General features: G+C 34.3%; 1 protein-coding gene across 1 annotated transcript in view; it reads left to right on the top strand.

Annotated features, from left to right (window-relative positions):
• The first annotated feature begins 1,860 nt into the window (after positions 1-1,860).
• Positions 1,861-18,661, top strand: part of UNC13C (unc-13 homolog C) — a 350,422-nt gene continuing 333,621 nt past the window's right edge. Inside the window, exon 1 of the mRNA XM_025038961.1 lies at positions 1,861-1,921. The gene's annotated coding sequence lies outside the window, so the exon portion shown is untranslated. The remainder of the gene's footprint in view (positions 1,922-18,661) is intronic.

Raw genomic sequence — 18,661 nt, 5'->3', positions numbered from 1 at the left:
ATTTTATTTTCTACATTTTATTTAGTATTTAAAAATATTTTGGGCCCTAAATGAGATTGATCTTTTATTTATATTTTGCTTTACCCTGATTTATAGTAAAAAAAATATAACCCTGAGATATAGCTCTTAAATATTTAGTTATAGCAATTAATCCATACTTAAATTATACTTAAATACATTTTAAATTTCCATTAATAAAGGTCATCACTGAGCTACATGACCTACATGACAAATCTTTATCTCTCTGGGGCTAATCTATAAAAGTGAGGTGTTTGGATGACATGAATCCCAAGGTCACTCCAGCTCTAGCTTTCTGTCAACTCGTACTCATAGAGAAGTCCCTTTAGCTTTATGTGAATAAGCAAAGCTGAATTAATAAGTTTAAGAACGATAGTGATATGTAAGGTGAAGATAGACCATGCTGTGATGACCCTGGCAGATTTAGATTTGAGTTTTAAAAAAATTATTAGTCCATTGTTCATCTAATTGGTCCCATGAGCAACTAAAACTGAGAAATATTGACCCTATGATTCATCATAAATTGCACTGGAGATCTGTACACTAGCCACCTCTCTCTGTTTTGATCAACTCATCTGAAAGTGTATCTAAAGGGCAGCATATGAGAGATCGGAGTGCTGGATTTGTATCCCACTTCTGCCATTTACTACTTTTGTGATCATAAATCGCTTAACCCATTCAGGCATCAGTTTTCTTATTTGCAAAATGAAGTCTTACAGCTCTTAAGTTTTATGATATGAGAAGCATAAATAAATAATTCCTTAATAAAACATGTTTAGTTTATATAGTCATCTGAGGTTTACTTTTACATATATTGATCTAAATTGACCCTCTTAACAATATTTGGAGGCAAATGGGCAAAGTGTTAGAGACCTTATTTAAGAGTTAGGTCTGGACTAGAAAATTTGGTGGTTTCCCAATGTGCTTAGTATGTGGGCAAGCCTCAGCTGGAGCCTACTACTTCTGATTCTTCAACTGTGTTCTTTGTATGACACATTGTCTTTCATTAAATCCTGTAGTCACCATTTGCTACTTTTCAAGCATTCTGGCACATTTTTCGGCTCTTTTAAATTATGATGACCAACTAATCCTCTTCCCTTGGAATGCAGCCTTGAAATTCTGTTCCCTTATGATTTAAAATAATGTAACAGTAACACTTTGTTCATGTATATGTTTAAATGATTTCTTGAAAAGTATTCCATCTAACATTTATCCCTTCTTTTCCTGATTCTTTTTCAGATAGCAGTTCTGTGGATGAAAAGGTTTTAAATCATACATTTTCTTCCCTCCTGAGGGACCTTGTCTTTTGTATATGTTTGTTTGTGACAGACCTGTTTTGGTTCCTCTGTTTCAGTTGTGAAATGTGCATGTTATCCCAGCTTTCCATTCTTTGGTTGTCCTTTAAGTGTGCCCTCAATATGTTGCATTTATGAAGAGGTTACACCTTGCCAGCTGCGCTTACTTTAGCTTACACTTGCCAATCTAGGGGTCTGCTACTGTCAAACTCTGCATCTGTTCCTAAGTCTGGCTAATCATGATCTCCTTGACTATTCATGATCTTCACTGCACATATCAAGTTTTAAGGGCAAATAGTATTTGAAATGTGATATATTTTCCTGGACTCTTCCAGTGTTTTTGTTTAAATACCGACAGCTAATTTTAAAACTTCTACTCACAACACAATAGCTTTGACTTGGAGCTGACCCTGCTTAGCATTTGTCATATTAGGTGTTATGTGTTTAGTGCAGTTGACCCATGTCCCAAATTCCTTTCTACACAGCTATGGTATGCTAAAAGTTTGTTTGTTTTGTTTTGTTTTTTCTCATTTTTTATTTAAGGCTCGAATAGTAAGTGGCAATGATTTAGATGCTTCCAAATTCTCTGCACTTCAGGCATTTGGTGGGTAAGTACATTCATAATCTAATTCATTCCTTGATGGTATTTAGCTGTGCTCTCAACATATGTATTTTGAATGCAAGATGTTGCATGATGCTATAACTAGCTTCACTGCTGCTTTTTCTTTTACAGTAAAGTAGATCTTATAGTGTTTTAAAAAATAATATATAGATGTATATATGTATAGTTATGTGAACATGTATCTATATATAAAGAAGTCGAAATCACTTAACCAGATTAGCCATTATTATTATTCCGTATATAAATGCCAACACATTTTACATAAACGGGTTTATATTTAAATAGTTAATACTATCTTTTGATCTGCTTGTTTGTATTTAATGATATGTATTTGAAGATTTTTCTGTTTTAATAAGTTAATGTAATCTCCAGGGTTTTTTTATAGTTTCATTTAATGGATGGATAAAAGTATTTAAAATTTAATCTCAAAAAATAATGTATGAATTATGTTTTTATGTAAAATACTCAAAGCAGAGGATCATCTTTAATGCCTACAGTTATATATTAGTATCAATTTGACATGTATGTCTATAGGCCTTTTTCTGGGTGCTTGCATACATATCTATGTTAATATAAAATAGTAGCTTTGTGCACTTAACATAAATTAGGCTATTTTATATGTAAATAAGCAAGCACTAATTTAGTGCTGACTTTGTAGCAAGTACTGTTACAATTGTGTCATTATAATGACTAATTTCATCCTTACAATGGCCCTATGAGGTAAGTACTATTTCGACTTCCATTTTACAAATGAGGAAACCTATGGATAAATTAGTTTAACTTTCCCTTCATACAGCTAGCAAGTGACAAAATCAGTATTCAAGCCCAGTTAGTCTAGTTGCAGAGTCCATGATCTTAATCACTGTGGCGTATCAGATGTGCAACTTATGGTTTCATTTTTCCTTTTCTCTTTTCCATCGTCTAACAACATATCCTAGAAAACTTTCCACTTCATTATTTCTAAGTGATGTAAATATTTTTAAATACATCATTATTAAATAATGTTCATGTGTTTATTTTTTATTAATTGATTTTTCAAGAGTATCTCTAGATATCATTACTATAAATGATACTGGAGCAAATATATAATAGATTTTTTAAAGTATGTGTTGACCAAAGCTTATGCAAAGTATAAACAGAAAAATTAACTGTCTTATAATTATTGACATTTTAGCATGTTTGTGTATAATATAAATAGAAGCAAAATTCAGATGCATGTTTTTGGGGTTTTTTAAGGCAAAAATAGTTTCAGTTATGTTTTACACTACTTTCATTCTTCAAAAATGAGTCTTGTTAAATACATCCATGTTACTTATTTTAAATTAAACATGTAAAATTTCAAATTTAAAGCTCCTAAAAATGACATATGCCATTTTTATTTTTCCTGAATAAAAGTAATTAAGATGTTATGTCGATAAACTTTTTAATATCCTAAAAATAAATATGTGAAGAATTACATTCCAATTGTAATGTCACAGTGATTTAAATATGTTATGAAAACCAGCTGTGGTAAAAGATTGATCTAGATTATCCATAGAAAATTCAGGTAACAAATAGATTACTTTTCTCATCCCTACCCTATACACACGGTCTCTTTAAATTTACTCGAAAATGATAGCTTTTCATTTATTTTGTCGAGTTCTCTTAGAAAATAATTAAGTTAAATTCCAATTTAATTTTAAAAAAATGTGTGGCATGATCTTGGAAGCTTATCTGAGTTTATGACCTTTAAGTTACTGCAACTCCTCCTTGCCCATGGCATCCATCACTTCCTAACAACTTGCTTTCCTAACTCAAATCTGAATATGGACTTGTATTATTGTCAAAGCAACAGAATTAATCTACTCCCATGTTTTCGTTAAGTGCACGCTGTGTCAATGTCTTGCTAAAATAGGTCGTCTTTGCATTTTGAATAAATCCTTTCCACATTATTTTCCCAGAAACTGTCTATTTCAAAGATTTAGGAATTATGATGGTATTGGAAAGGGGTGATAATTTTCAGTCATTAAGAGAATATGCCATTATATGAATGCTTATTGCCTCTTGAAAAATCTTGAAGGATACATTTAAGTAAAGATTTCAATCACAACCTTTTTCAGAAAGATTTTCCTGTTTCACTTTTCTATACATATTTTAAAATTATTTTTCAATAAAATGGTATATTACTATAATTGTAAGTATTATAACTTCTGTCATCCTGGAAAACTGAGACTGGAGCAGACTTTCAAAATAGGGTGTTATTGCTTCTTCATGACAATGTTACTACAACCTTCACTCCTCTACCTTCAATGTCCCTAATCAGTTCAGAGCCAAACCACATTTGTCATTCTCTCCCCTTTCTCAAGTGTCAATGAAAAAGTCCATACACACTGAAACAAGATAATGGAGTTAACAATGTTGCTCTCTCATTTCTGCTCATCTCTCTGTACATTTCTTGTAAATGTTGCTAGGAAAGACATGCCAAAGTTCATTCTATTCCATCTGTCACAATAAAATTAGACCAGTTCTGGAAAAGGAGTTGTGAGATGTAGAGAAAAAAGATGACCAAAAGAGAGGGAGGGAGGGAGGAAGTGGGGAAGAGAGAGAGAGAAGAGAGAGAGCGCGCGTGAGAGTGGGGGAGAGAGGGGAAGGGGCGGGGAGAGAGAGAAAGAGAAGGCTGTAAGGATGTTTATTTAAGTGAAATCGTTAAATTTAACATTTTACACTTCCTCCTGGTTTTACAGGAGTTTGGTAACTTTTGTCATATATGTAAGCTAAGAGTCCTACTAGAAGCACACACTAAAATATTAGAGAAGCACAAGAGCTCTTTTTGGAGGAAACATCTCACAGATAAAGTGGAGAGACAGCAGGAGTAGGCAAGAAGAGACTTTGGACCATGATATGAGTCTGACATCTGTGAGGAAAAGAGGAAGGAAGGAAGGAAGGACTGGGTGTGAAAAACCTTAAACTGACCAAAATGAGGCTACAAGAAAGTGTTAGACCACTGGGGAGTCCTAGAAAAAAGATCTCCTGTTAGAGATTAAGCATAAATGGTCATTTTTATTACCTCCACCATGTTCATTCATTGGGAGAAGCTTGAGGACTGTGGCCATGGGATTAATGACCATGTGATGTGGTAGCTGAAGGCTGTCATCCAGCTACATTCTTTTAAGGAGATTTTCTCTGAGGGACATCTGAATGATACATGCCTGTGTTTACTCAGCATCCGAAAAGTCAATTCGATAAATCACTTGAATAAATAGTGAATGAAGTCATACAAGTACCTTATCCAAATATAAATCACTTTTTGAAATTAGAATGATACTTCTTCTCTGCTTTGATTGCATATGATGTAAGTTCACCCTTCCCTGGACATTTGTAGTCAAAGTTCCATTGGTTGCATGCTGAGGAGCATTTTAAGTCTTCTGTATCATTTTCTTTCTAGTACCAGCCTTGTCGGCACCTAAATTCAGGAAAATTGATAAAACAGTGGTGGGGATTAGGAAAAGATAATTTGGGAAAAGTGATACTCATCTTCTTTGTTCCCTTTCTTCTCTGGTGATTCAAGTTCTCTGCAGGATTGTTCTCATAGAACTATATGAGGAACGGGTTATCCCCTGTCCTTGGTTCTGAACTAGGTTATAGCTGTTTTCTTATCCCCAGGAATCTGATGATTGCTTTCCAACCACTAACAGGATGATTGAAGCTTGTCAGGAAAGAGGTGAGGTTGAGAGAAATAAGAATAGAGAAAGAAAAAAATGTGGAGATCCTGTTGAAGGGCAGAACACTGGAAGATTGCCAAATAGAAAAAGTTTCTGTTTTGATCTCATTTTCAAATCTCACAATTATATATATATATATATAGATAGATAGATAGATAGATAGATAGATAGATAGATAGATAATATTTACTGTGAATTCCAAGGTTCAGTTATCGCCATGGACAAATAACTTTAACGGAAGTAAACAAATCAATTATCAGCCAAAGTTATGAACAATTGCTTTTTAAAAATAAAATTTACCTTGATTAAAATATTGTTTTTTCTGTTGAAAAACCTGACATAGGTTGCACAATAAATAGATATAGCTGGATTAAGATACTCTTGATATCTCTCTCATAGTTTTGACATTGTTTTTATATTTCTCTATAAAGTTTAGGAGGTTACATGCTGTCCTCATGCCCTCTTCGCTGCTCTAGTCAGCCTCCATGTTTCAGCAGGGCCTAAAATTAACCATTTAACATAGAAGCTAAGATCAATCTTACTCTCCAGAAGCTCTCAACCCATCTTTTCTCATAGCATCAATCTTCTCTCTGGAAACTGAGAACATTTTATTTTATTGTTTTCCAGTCTTGTCCATAAATTAGATTCTTCTCCATCCCCTCAGGTAACTTCCTTATTTCTCAAAGAAAGGGTCAGAGATTCTCCTAAGCATAGGCAATGGCTGTTTCCACTGCTGTAATATCTTCCTTGGGTCAGTGGTTTATCCTACGCAAACATCCTTACATTCTTAAATAAGTGTGTCAAGTATTAAGAACGTGACAGCCTGCATATTAACAGTTTGCTTCACTCACAATAACAGGTTACTCTTTGGAGAAAAAGGGAAGCTTTGTCTTTCTTTGACTTTTCAGTTTTTTATGGAAGAGTTTCTTTCTTTCCAGGGGATTTGGTACGAAAGAGGTCACTATAGATTCAGGTAAAAGTGAATTAGGGTTAAGGATTGTTAATTATTATAAAGGTTATCAGATGCAAACAGGATCTACATTCATAATTTATTACTATATAGCAATTTAGTCATTACACTCATAACTTTTCAACTTATTTTTATTCATGTCTTTTACCTAGGAAATTGCAAACTGATCCCTCATCCATTCCTTCTTCCACATTAAGTCCAATCTGAATACTGTTAAAGATTAATCTCTTTAAGGCACAGTACTTTTCTATTTAAATGTGCTTAATGACTCCTCATTTCTTCAATATGAAATAGGGATTTTTCTACATGACTTTGAATATCCTTCTTGATTTGTTATATTTCTCTTTCTTTGTACAAGGGGAAGGTATTAGCACCACTTTTTGTGGTCCCACTTGTTTGTGTCATTTCGATGGTACATATGAATTTAAGTTGCAGAAATCTCAAGATTTGTATCCTTCAACTTGATTTTAAACTATTTAAACTCTTTAAAGAGTTGGTCTTCCTTACTTGGGTTGCAGGCGAGGGAAACCCAAAATTTTACTCATTGCATAAAGGCCACTCTTTTGTTTTAAGGATGATACGTTTACGTTTTAGATCCAGAGCGTGCATATGACCCCTTGCCTATAGCAAGCCAGGATGCAGATATCTTCATTTCAGGGAAGGAAACCACAGCCACCAATGCTGAAAACTTTCCTTTAGCTGGTTCCTAACACTGGAGTCTTCCATAATTGTTGCAAAACACCGCACCGGTTGGCTCCTTAAAAAGGGCCTGCTTTTCTTTTTAGTGATTGCTAATCAAAACACACCCCAAAAAAAGTCTGCCTTTCCCTGGCTTCTGAGAGCACTAACTCCACCTCTTAGTACTTGAGGCATACTTTAAAGAAATCCCAAATTGTGCACTTTCCAAAGATTAGTGTTTTAGTGGTAGGAGTTATATTATACACCCAGCCCCTGAGGCCAAATCTTTTCTCATTTAGGAGAGGCACAGCCTCTGCCTCCTCACCCTCATGACTCCCATTCAAGATTTATTTCCCTGCTCCAGGATCCACCTCAAAACAAAAGCGAAAATAAAAACAAAACTCAAAACCAGTGCTTGTCATGCTTTCTTCTAACTCAGCATCACAGAAGGACCCACCTAATTAATGTAGCATCTGTAGGGGATATTACAGCCTCAGAAAAATAAAATTCCTAGATAAGAAACCTGAGGAGAGCATATTTGTTGGAGGAAAAAATATGCTATGCAGAAGTAGAAGCACGTTTTTCTAAGACTTTTCTGTGTTCAGTTTTCTTGTTGAACATTTGCATATTACTATCCATTTTTGGTTCTTTAAAACAGGTCTTTAATCATGACCTCTCAGTCTCCAGCGTGGCTTACATTTATTAGAAAATCAATCTTTAGGAATACACCACACAGAATCGAGTTTAATCTTGTAATGCCTTCCAGATATTTTGTGTGTTTGAGGAAAGCAAATTAACATCACCAATACATCCTTTGTGAAGACAGAATTTGAGCAGTTAGTCTTAAAACAAAGCCAGTGCAGTAACTATGGAAAATGTCATCTCTTACACTGAGCAGAATAATCACTTGTTAGAAAATTACCAGTTATTAGTCAAAAATATTGAAAATAACCCTACTAGATAAGATGACAATTTTAATGAATTTCATGGTTCCTAAGCCTACTGGTTATTTCCAAAATGTAATTGATGCAGCTATTGAGTACATCTAACATATATAAAACATCTTAGAAGAGGAGCACTGAGCTTGATCATCGTATTTCTCAATAAAGCATATATTAAGTGTTTTTAAGTATTTTTTAATAAATACTAAGTTCCATGAAGGTGGATAATATAGGTTTCCTCTTATAGGCAGACATAGAGTAGTTCGATAGTACAATAAAATAATCACCTAAAAAAAGCATGTTTTTATAACTTTGTAATTACAGACATACTTTGCTCTATTGTGCTTCACAGATGTGTTTTTTACAAATCAAAGGCAAGACCCTCCACCAGAAGAAAGATTACAACTCACATTATTGTGAGACTCACTTTATTGTGATACTCATTTTATTGCAGTGGTCTGGAATATTTAAAGTAACAACTTTGCTTAATCCATGATACTTTCTTAAATATTAAACATCTTGCTGTCAAAACTATACTATAATTCTGAGATACGACCAATTCTAAATTGAAGACTAACAGGTTAAGATATTTCTCGGTTTTTAGTTTTTCTTAGCATTTAGAAACAGTATGAAATATTACAGAGTAAATATAAGGAAACATTTTAAATGCTATTTAAGAAATAGGTTTAGTTTCTCAAATTCAAAATTATTTTGATATAACAATGCTTTTTGAATTGTCACCATAAGAGACCACATCTAAGCACTAATATATTATCTACTCTAATACTCATCACAACTTTTTGATGTAGATGTTATAATTATTTTATTCTTCAGATAAGGTAACAGGCTTAGAGATATTAAGCATAATCAAGGTCACACAGTGACTAATTATCACAGCTGAGATTTGAACTAGGTCTACCTGATTCCAGGGCTTGACTGTTTCACTATTATGCCAAATTGATGTAATTTTCAAATAAACAATGCTTCTTTCTGGATCAATTATTTGTAATTACATATTTTAATCTTAATATTTCATCATGTATTAGATTGACAAGGTTTCTAAGTAGGTATATCAAATAAATGTTGTAAATATATTTCTATCTAGATTCCAGAAAGGCATTTGCTAAGAATTTTCAGAATACCTTCTTGAAAAAATATATCACCTAAATGGATTAATAATGACTTGAATAACTGGACCCAAAGTGTGATAATTCATGAATGGTTTGTACTGGGGAGGCCCTTAGTAGAGTGCTTTAGGAATTGCCTGTGGACAGATTATTTTAATTGAATTAGATGGAAATATAAAAGATCTGATTGTAGGCTTCGAGGATATATATAAGGCTGGGCATAATAACTAGTGTGTTAAATGATAGAATTACTTTCCAAAAGATCTTAGCATACAACAATGACCTGATCTAGCAAGATAAAGTATAAATAGTGTATTAGGATAAATAATGGTGTAGTAACAGACAACTACCAAATCTCAGTATGTTAATCAAATGAAGGTTTATTTCTCACCCATGCAATATTTTCAGTGCATGTAGATATACGGGAGGAAGATGTACTTTGTTCTTCATAGTTGCTCAGGGAACCAGGCTGGCAGAGGTTTATCTCAACACATACTTTCATGATTTCATGGCAGGGAAATTAGGATGTGGCAAACTGGGCTCTAACTTAAAACTTCCACATAGATGTGATGCATCTCTCTTCCCTTTGTATTACATGGGACAAAGCAATCACGTGGCAATAACTAGGTTTAAAAGGAGAGTTGAAGCGCTATCCCTTTATGTGTCTAAAAGGAGACTAGAACTTGAATGTTTCTGAACAGCCCTAATTATCACAATTAGAGATAAAAGGAGGTCTTACACTCTATAGAAGAGAGGAAAAACAGTTTAATGTCAATGAGTGAAAAAATGTTAAGCATTCATTGAGTTTTAGCAGTAAATTAAGTTAAGACTGTGGTGCTAGTGCTGTGGACCTAGAGTGCATTGAGAGAAGTACCATGTGGGGAGTAGGGATGGAAAGTTTGTCTGCTTGCAAAGCTCCCCCGCTTCTCAGGAGTGCTGTGCTCAGTTCAGGGTACAATACTTGAATAGGTATAGACAAAAGAGAAAGCATGTAGATCAAACAATCAGGTTGAAAAGTGCTCTCAAATCATACCATATGGAAAAAAAAAAAAAAAAAAACACCAAAGAACCAGGATGCTGAATTTGGAAAAGAGAACTCTCAGGTGAGACTATGTTCAAAGTCTTCAAATATTTAAAAGGTTAGATGTGGAAAAGAAACTGTCTCAAGCTTCCTAGAGAGCAGAACATGGTTCCTTGGAGTAGTCATGGGCAGGCAGATTTCTGTGCCGTATGAGGAGAAATTTCTAACAATAAGAGCTGTCTTTATAAAACTAAGTTGCCCATTTTTAGAGATATTTAAATAACTTGGACGATTGCTTGTTAGAAATGTTGCAAAGGAAATTTAAATATCAGATGCTTGATTCTTTAATGCCTTTTTCAATCTTAAGATAATATTGCAGACTATCCTAACATTATATCTTATCCTAATATAATCACTATCAGATAGATCTTGCTATGGAATATAACAACCTAAAACTCAGTGGCTTAAAAACAATCCACTGATCTTGTCTGCATTCATTAATGCATTTATAGTCAACTGGACAGGGGCTAGTTCTCATGTGTTTATGGATGTCTGGCTATTGTCAGGGCAATTGTCAGGGAATTCGACAATGTCACTCATCCATCATCCAGCTGGCCAGACCAAACTTATTCATGAGGCAGTGACAGGATTGTCAGGAAACAAGAGGATGTCTATAAACCCACTTGAAACCTAGGTTGTAATTGACAGCCATCATTTCTGCAACATTTTATTGTCCAAAACAAGTTATAAATCTAGTCCAGATTCTAAAGACATAGAAGTAGACCCTACCTCTTTATGGGAAGAGGGAACTTAGACCATCTTTATGATCTACCGTAATCACGTATACCTACAATTAAATACTGTCCAAAATTAATGTATTTCTAATAATTTGAAGAAAATAGAATGTTATTTCATGTAGTCACCTTCACTTACAATATATTTTTATTACTTGTAATTAAAAATATCGGTTGCCATGAAAATATCAGAATCTCATTTTTGGTACTTACTCAATTACCTCAGCTGCAATAAAATTGATGATTTACTTTCCAGAAGATAGTGCTCAGAAATTTTCAGAAAGTAAAATATTTTTGGTTTGAAGTTATCAGGATAGACTTTATGAAGATGATGGTATTTAATTGGGATTCGAAGTTTTGTTAGAATTTTGACATGTGAATATAAAAAGGAAAGGCAGAGGAAGCAGTACAAAAACTTGAATAGCATCATGGCCTCATGGGCAAGAAAATATATTGAATAATAATGGTTAGAGTATATGAAGGAGAGAAATAGAAAATGTGTTTGGACAGGTAAGTTGAAATTTTGAATGTCTGATTAAAGATATTAGATATATTAATCTTTTAAATAATAATATATCTATAACTTTGAATACCTGCATTTTGTGAAAATGACTCATATTCTGGGAACATAGTAGCTGAACAAAAACTGGATGAGGACAATGAGAGGAAAGAAGTTATGAATTTATTTTCACAGTATTATATATAGTTTTCATTAACCAGAGCAGATTTGTCTGCCAAAAGTGCAAGAAACTTAATTTTTAAAGACATTAGTCTTTAGAAGCAAGTGCATTCAGGCATAGCAGATATCAATTTGGGTTTGAGTATTTTTATGTAACTCTATCAACCATGATAAACATCACCGTAATTCCTGCTCATTATCTTGATGTTTAGACGCTAAGGTCCCAGGTAGGAAAGGCCAAAGGAAGGGATTGGCAGAAGACATCACTGCTCAGAATGACCTGAGTATAAATCTTTTCACACAAGGTGACACTGTCTGCCACATAATCTTTACATATAAAGATGCCTTCAGGAAAAATACTTGAAATAGTTGTTCCAGAGTGACGACTACAAAATCTCATGTTTTAGAAAATTCCCTGAGATTAATGATGAGATGCATTTATTTTTACCAAGTACAGGAAATACCAAAGTTATAGATCAGGAGTGAATGAAACCATGGTTGCATGCAACAGAGTATCCTATCTGGGTCAAAGACGAGACTCAGATTTGACCAATGTGATGAAATCTCTGAAAACTCTTTTCAGTGTATACATTTGCCTCTATTGATTTATACAGATGGAGAAAACTTGGACATTACTCGCGTTTGAGGTTCAGACAGGTATATTTGATGGAAGACTTGGTTAGTATAATGAAATCAATGGACAGCAGAATTCAGGGAAAGACAGTGGAATTTCTGTGAGAAGTGTTATTATAAAGACACAAAGAGCTTGGCATGATAGCTCAGACTCAGCAGTAAGACCTGAGCATCAGGGAGAAGGAATTCTGGTTACTGTGTGTATATGTGCTTTAAACTATCCATACGCAGTCACTCTGGTTGTATAAATAACTTTTGAGGAGGATAAAAAGGTATATGGGACCCAAGGACAGGAAATTCTATATCATTTCTGAGCAAAAGACAGACAATAACATGATAAAATGGTAAAAACACAGAATTTGAAATTAGAAGGCCTAATTTTAAGTCTTGACTCCACCATTTTTTGCTGAATGAGCTCGGATAAGTTATTTAACTTGTGAGTCATATGCCTTCATTGAAAAATGCAGAATATAATCTAAACAATTAGCTCACAAGATCATTTAGTAAATCTCAACTTTTTCACCTAGCACGCACAAAAATGGTAGTTTTATACTACATTACAGAAAAAGTAAAACTTTGCTTCTGATGGCCAGAGATAGGATTTCCTGGGACTAAGTAGTTTTGCATACCACAGGACTTTCAGTGCTAAAAATGGGAAGTCCTAAGCAAACCAGGATTAGCTGGTTACCCTAGGGGATCTGAGGACTCACTGCCAGAGTCGGCCACTAAGGTTTTCTGTGAGAAGTTCAGCATACCAATGACACATGTTTAGCTCACTAGAAGCACTCAGAATTAAATTAGGCAATATATTCTATGTAGCTCTATTAATCTGGGCTTCTGCCTGAGAAAATACATGAATTCGAGCTTGGAAAAGTAATTCCCTACTTCAGTCCCCTATTTGGTATGTTTCATTAGACATGATTGTTTGCCCCTTGAAAATACAAGGGCCATCTTTCAAGGAAGACAAAGGAATAGGGGAGAGAGGAAACTGAATTGAGAGTGAGGAGAAAACTGGGCAGAACAGAACTCTGTTTCATTGCCCCTTTGAGGGAGCCACAGCAAGTAGAACTTAGCAAGGCTGTCTCCCTTTTCGAAAAACGTTGATGTTTGAGGACATGGCAGATACTGCCAACTGCTTCCCTTTCAGTGTATTAATGTATAGTTTTCTGCTTTTATTAGCTGTGTATTAGCTTTATCATCTCAACTAAGATGAATCTTTTCCTTTCTATATTGTATGGTGGGGCTTTATTTCACTATTTTTCACAGAAAAGGCCAAATTCTTGGAGTCAAAGCTGAAAACAGATCTTACCGTGCTTAGAAATGTGATACTTTCTGCATCACACCATTAAACGGCTCCCTAATTGAAATGCGTCTTATTATACTTCAGCTATTTCATGCTCACTATTGTGCAGACTGTAATTGAACTGTCTAGTAAACATGCTGATATCACGATTTTCAAATTTCTGTAGCATTCAAATTCTCTTGAGACCACTGGGCAAGGCAGAATAAACATAGTAAAAATCTGACACAATATAAATATCAGTGGATTTGAATAGAGAGGAAAAACTTAGCAAGAGGACTATACAGTTTCATTCAAGGTCAAGTCAACACATTTATTGAGGGTACAGCAAATGCAAAAGCATTGTTCATCCTTTGGACCATTTTTCATTAGAGGATGCAGAAGCATGAGGCCATCTCTCTCATTGTACATGTTGCATTTAGCCAAAAAGATAGTTGAGAGGATAAGATAGTCATGTGTATTATAATGGAACATGGGAAACAGGAAAGAAAAACCAGGTGGCCTTCTAGCCAAATGCACATTAATGATCTCTTGGTATTTAAGGCCTTATTTGTGGCATAAACAATAACTTTGACATGGGAATTAGTGTTTGATTTTGGTAGATGAATAAGATTCATGAGGGGTATTATTGGGACATGAGGATTGTGAAGATAGGCCATTGCTACATTGGGAAGGGCCTTGGACATCAGCTAAGAAGCCTGGAATTTTTGTTTGTTTCCTGAACACTTTTCTAACTGCAAATACCCAAAGGATGTTTTGGTTTACTATCATGGCAGTTGTGTACTAGAGAAAGTACCAGAATCTTGTGAAGGCAGGGGAAGATCCATGCGTACCTTCCTCTTTATATATTATGACATCACCTGCATATCCTGTCCTTCCTTGATGAAAACACCAGTCTTAGGCAATTGGGAGGCAGGGAAGGGATTTGAACAGTGAGTTAAAAAAAATTAAATCACGATTGTATAAAGATTGAGGTGAAAGTTGTGTATAATATATACTAGAAATAAGAATTTGAGGACTTGGAATATTATTGACAAAAAGAGCAAGGGAACTACTTTATCAGAATAAAGGATGACTTCAGCTTTAAGCATCTTCAGCTTGGAAAAAATATGAAATGGGTAGTCAAATAAAAATGTTAGGTAGACCACTAGGAGTGAAGGACTAGATCAAGGGTGAAAGTTTAGGACTGGTATAGAAATTTGAGATTTAACTCTGCAGAAGTGATATCTAGATGGAAATGGCACAGATAGAGTATAAAAACTTAGATTGAATTATTAAGAAAAAAGGATGTTGCTAAACTCTCATAGCAATGCAAACTACTACTTTCTTCCCTATGCTGAGTAACAATTAGGAGACACATTGTATCATAGGGACTTTAATAAGTTATTGATCACTACAGGATATCCTAGACTTACTTGTGTTACAAGACTAACTTATGAAAATCTAGAGTCATTCATCCTCTTTTTTTGATTTAGAAATAGAATTCATGAACTTCACATCTGATTTAAGACTCTGATATATTGAATAAAATTCTAGCTAAAGAGCTATTCAGCCATATAACTGTGGACAAGTTGCCTAATTTCTCTAAAATTTTTTCACCTGTATAAGGAAACAATTATAATTTCTACCTCATTTTGTTGCTGTGTTAGATGACTCAACATATGTAAACATTTCACACAGTGTTTATAGCACATAGAAAATAGATGTTCATTACAAGCTGGCCATTAATATTCATTCCATGTTTTCAAATATGCTTCAACATGTGTATCTCTGATAGTAAGTTTAGACTTTAAAAATCAAACTATATTTTAATAAGAACTTAAGTGTTCACTCAGTGAATATCCTTTGTAATGTAAACAATCCCTATAGCTACACATTTAGATTAAACTGTGAGACAGTAGTTTAAAGGACTATGAAAAGCCAATGTCGATAACAGAATAGCCCCATAATTAAATTGCTCAGCCAGTCCATACTCAATGGATTGCCATAAATAACTCTTTAATCTATATTTAATCACAAGGTCATTATATAATTTGAATAATAAACAAAATGGCTAATTTGCGCACAGAGAATAGAGTTATTGGGCTGGCATTAGATATAAAACCATGACTTACTGCCAGGCACATGTGCTTAGTTTGAAAGTAGTATAAATCTTCCTGAGGCCAGTGGTTTTAGCCAGAGAGATTTAAGTATTTATTAATTTAATATTTCACTGAGTTGGGAGATTAATAACACTACTACAGTTTTACTTCAGTAGGAATAGATATCTCAATATAACTTGAGAATTGTTTTCCTTTTGATTTGGTGTTTTTGTCTTGTTTTATATTAGAGACAGTAGGCCTTTTGTTGACTATGTGAAGTTTGACTTTTCCCAAGCAATTCCATGTCTTATCATAGAAGAATTTGTGATTTTTCTGAAGCACAAATTTTAGGCTGGCAATCCAAAATTCTCATTTTCATGATGCCTTGCTCTCTAGTCATTAGGAAATTCCATATGATAAGAGTCATATAATTTTTATAAGACTCTGTATGTGTATGACCAGTGCCTACTATTCAAGATTATTTTTTTTTCTCTTAGTAAATATTAACCTATAACTCCAAAAGGGCTAAGATGAGCCCATGCAAGTGACTAGAATATAATCCTTGAGAATTTCATAAAAAAGGCAGAGACTTATCCATTTCTCTGTTTAGTTTACTGTAGGGCACATTCTCTGTGATTGTAGAATCTAGAGACCCAACTCCCTTGGCTTGTGCAATTATGAAATCATGGAACAACAAACCAAAAGTCATTCAGAGAGAACACCTGGATGGGCCAGCCTTTGTAGTCAGAGAAAGAACATTTGACCTATTGTGGTCTCATGCTGGAAGATCTCCTGGCAAGGAGATTTCAAAGCCTCTCTTCCTTTAAAAGTCATCCTGATATTTTATCACCCTCACTATTTATTTGTTGAAGGTTCTTTTTGTCAAAACCAGAGTCATGCTTTTAAATCAATTTCTCTTATTACATCTTCTGTCATTTGATATCACTTCTAGAAAAAGAGACAGATTCATGGCTATTAGTGAGAAAGGTCTCCTGGGGTCTTTGGACTCAAGAATCTTCTCCCACTTCCCTCCATTGCATCCAATGCAAACTAGATTAGATTCTGGTTATCATACTTTTAGTTTCTACTTAATTCATTAGTACTCTAATCTCTTAAAGAGCTATGTTTTTAAAATAGTCCCTTAAATAACCCCTTATTCAAACTCAACTAGGTTAAGCATGATAGAAAGATCTAGAGAAATCAGATGTTAAATGATCCAAGGTCTCTGAGTTTAATTTTAACCTTTCAACCTATGTTCCCTAAAGAGGTTAGAGAAGAGATCTCTAGGTAAAGTTATGCCATATTTCAGGATTTTCTTCTCTCTCTCTTTTTCTCTGTGGTTAACAGAATAATGGCCCGACAAAGATGTCCACATCCTATTCCCTGAAGCTTATGAATGTGTTACCTTACATGCAAATGAACTTTGCAGATGTGATTAAATTCAGGGTCTTGAAATGGGTAAATTATCCTTAATTATCAGGATTACAGGCAGCTTCAGCCTCTAAAAGCGAGAAAAGGCAAATAGATTCTCCCCTAAAGCTACCAGGAGGAACACAGTCCTTCTGGCACCTTGATTTTAAGACTCTGACCAGAAATGTAAGCTAATAAATTTGTGTTATTTTAAGCTACTAAATTTGTGGCGTTCTGTTATAGCAGCAATAGGAAACTAATACATTCTCCTTTTATATTTTTAATGGGTCGAAACTATCTTAAACTTTGCTGCCTGAGTACTTTGCATCTTCTGGAACTCCTACTGTTCTTTTTGATTTTCTCTATTCTAGCCTACACAGGGTGCTTTTTTTTTTCTTTTTTTTTTTTTGTTTGTTTTGTTTTTTTGTTTGTTTTAATATAGCCAGAGCCTCTTGTGCAAATTCACTACCATGGCTTTGTGAGACTTGAGATTGCTTCTATTATCAGTCTAACAGAAGTTATCTAGTAACTGCTAGGCATTCTGTGCTGTGCTAGGTGGTGTTTTAATATTTCTTGCCTAAGAGGTTATAATCTCCTTTTAAATTGTGAGTTGAGGAACAAACTTGAGAGTGCAATTTGATAAAGCAGTTATTATCTTTTCTATCTGGAGAATTATGTTTTCAAATATAAATTATAAGACCACTTTAGAAATTTTTACTCATGCAGTTATTTCTTTCTTTAAAATATCAGAAGAACAGTGTTAAAACTGAAAAGGAGAGAAGCGTGGGGCTACCATCTCCTAAATGAGGGCAGGTATTACAAGCGGAAGCAGCCTTTGTCAACCCAACAGGGTTTCCAGAACCATTGGCCTTCTCGAGCCATTTTCACAATGACTATGATGTGCACGCGTGTTACCAAACTGGAAGTACAGTGGCAAGTGCTCAGGATTGCTGCAAACTATTTGGATTTACTTAGCAACCAACCTAGCTGGCACTGAAGGACTAGAAACGATGAGAATTTTATGGTTTTCAAATAAAAATTAACTGATAGCTGTAGTTTGGAATGGTTTCAGCATATTTTATAATTTGTTTTAATTAATAAAATAATAACGTTTATTTTTAGGTTTTTTAATGTCTCATATGGTTGTTAAAAGTAATTTTTATTAAGCAATGGAAAGTATAAAATAGAATAAATCAAAATCATTTGCAAAATCCCACCGGCAAAAGAGAACTAGAGTGAATATTTTGGAGTATGTGTGTGTATTTTAAAACAATCCATGCTCATTTTGAAATTTTAAAGAGCCCCAAAAATGGAATAAATAAAAAGCCCAAGTCTAATTTCCTCCCCTGTCAGTGTCTCCTTTCTCACTTTCCATAATTAATCATTGTTTA

Source organism: Pteropus alecto, unplaced genomic scaffold (genome assembly GCF_000325575.1).
Source record: "Pteropus alecto unplaced genomic scaffold, ASM32557v1 scaffold86, whole genome shotgun sequence".
Lineage (NCBI taxonomy): Eukaryota > Metazoa > Chordata > Mammalia > Chiroptera > Pteropodidae > Pteropus > Pteropus alecto.
The sequence above is the reverse complement of the archived record's forward strand: the minus strand, read 5'-3'. Positions and strand labels throughout refer to the sequence as shown.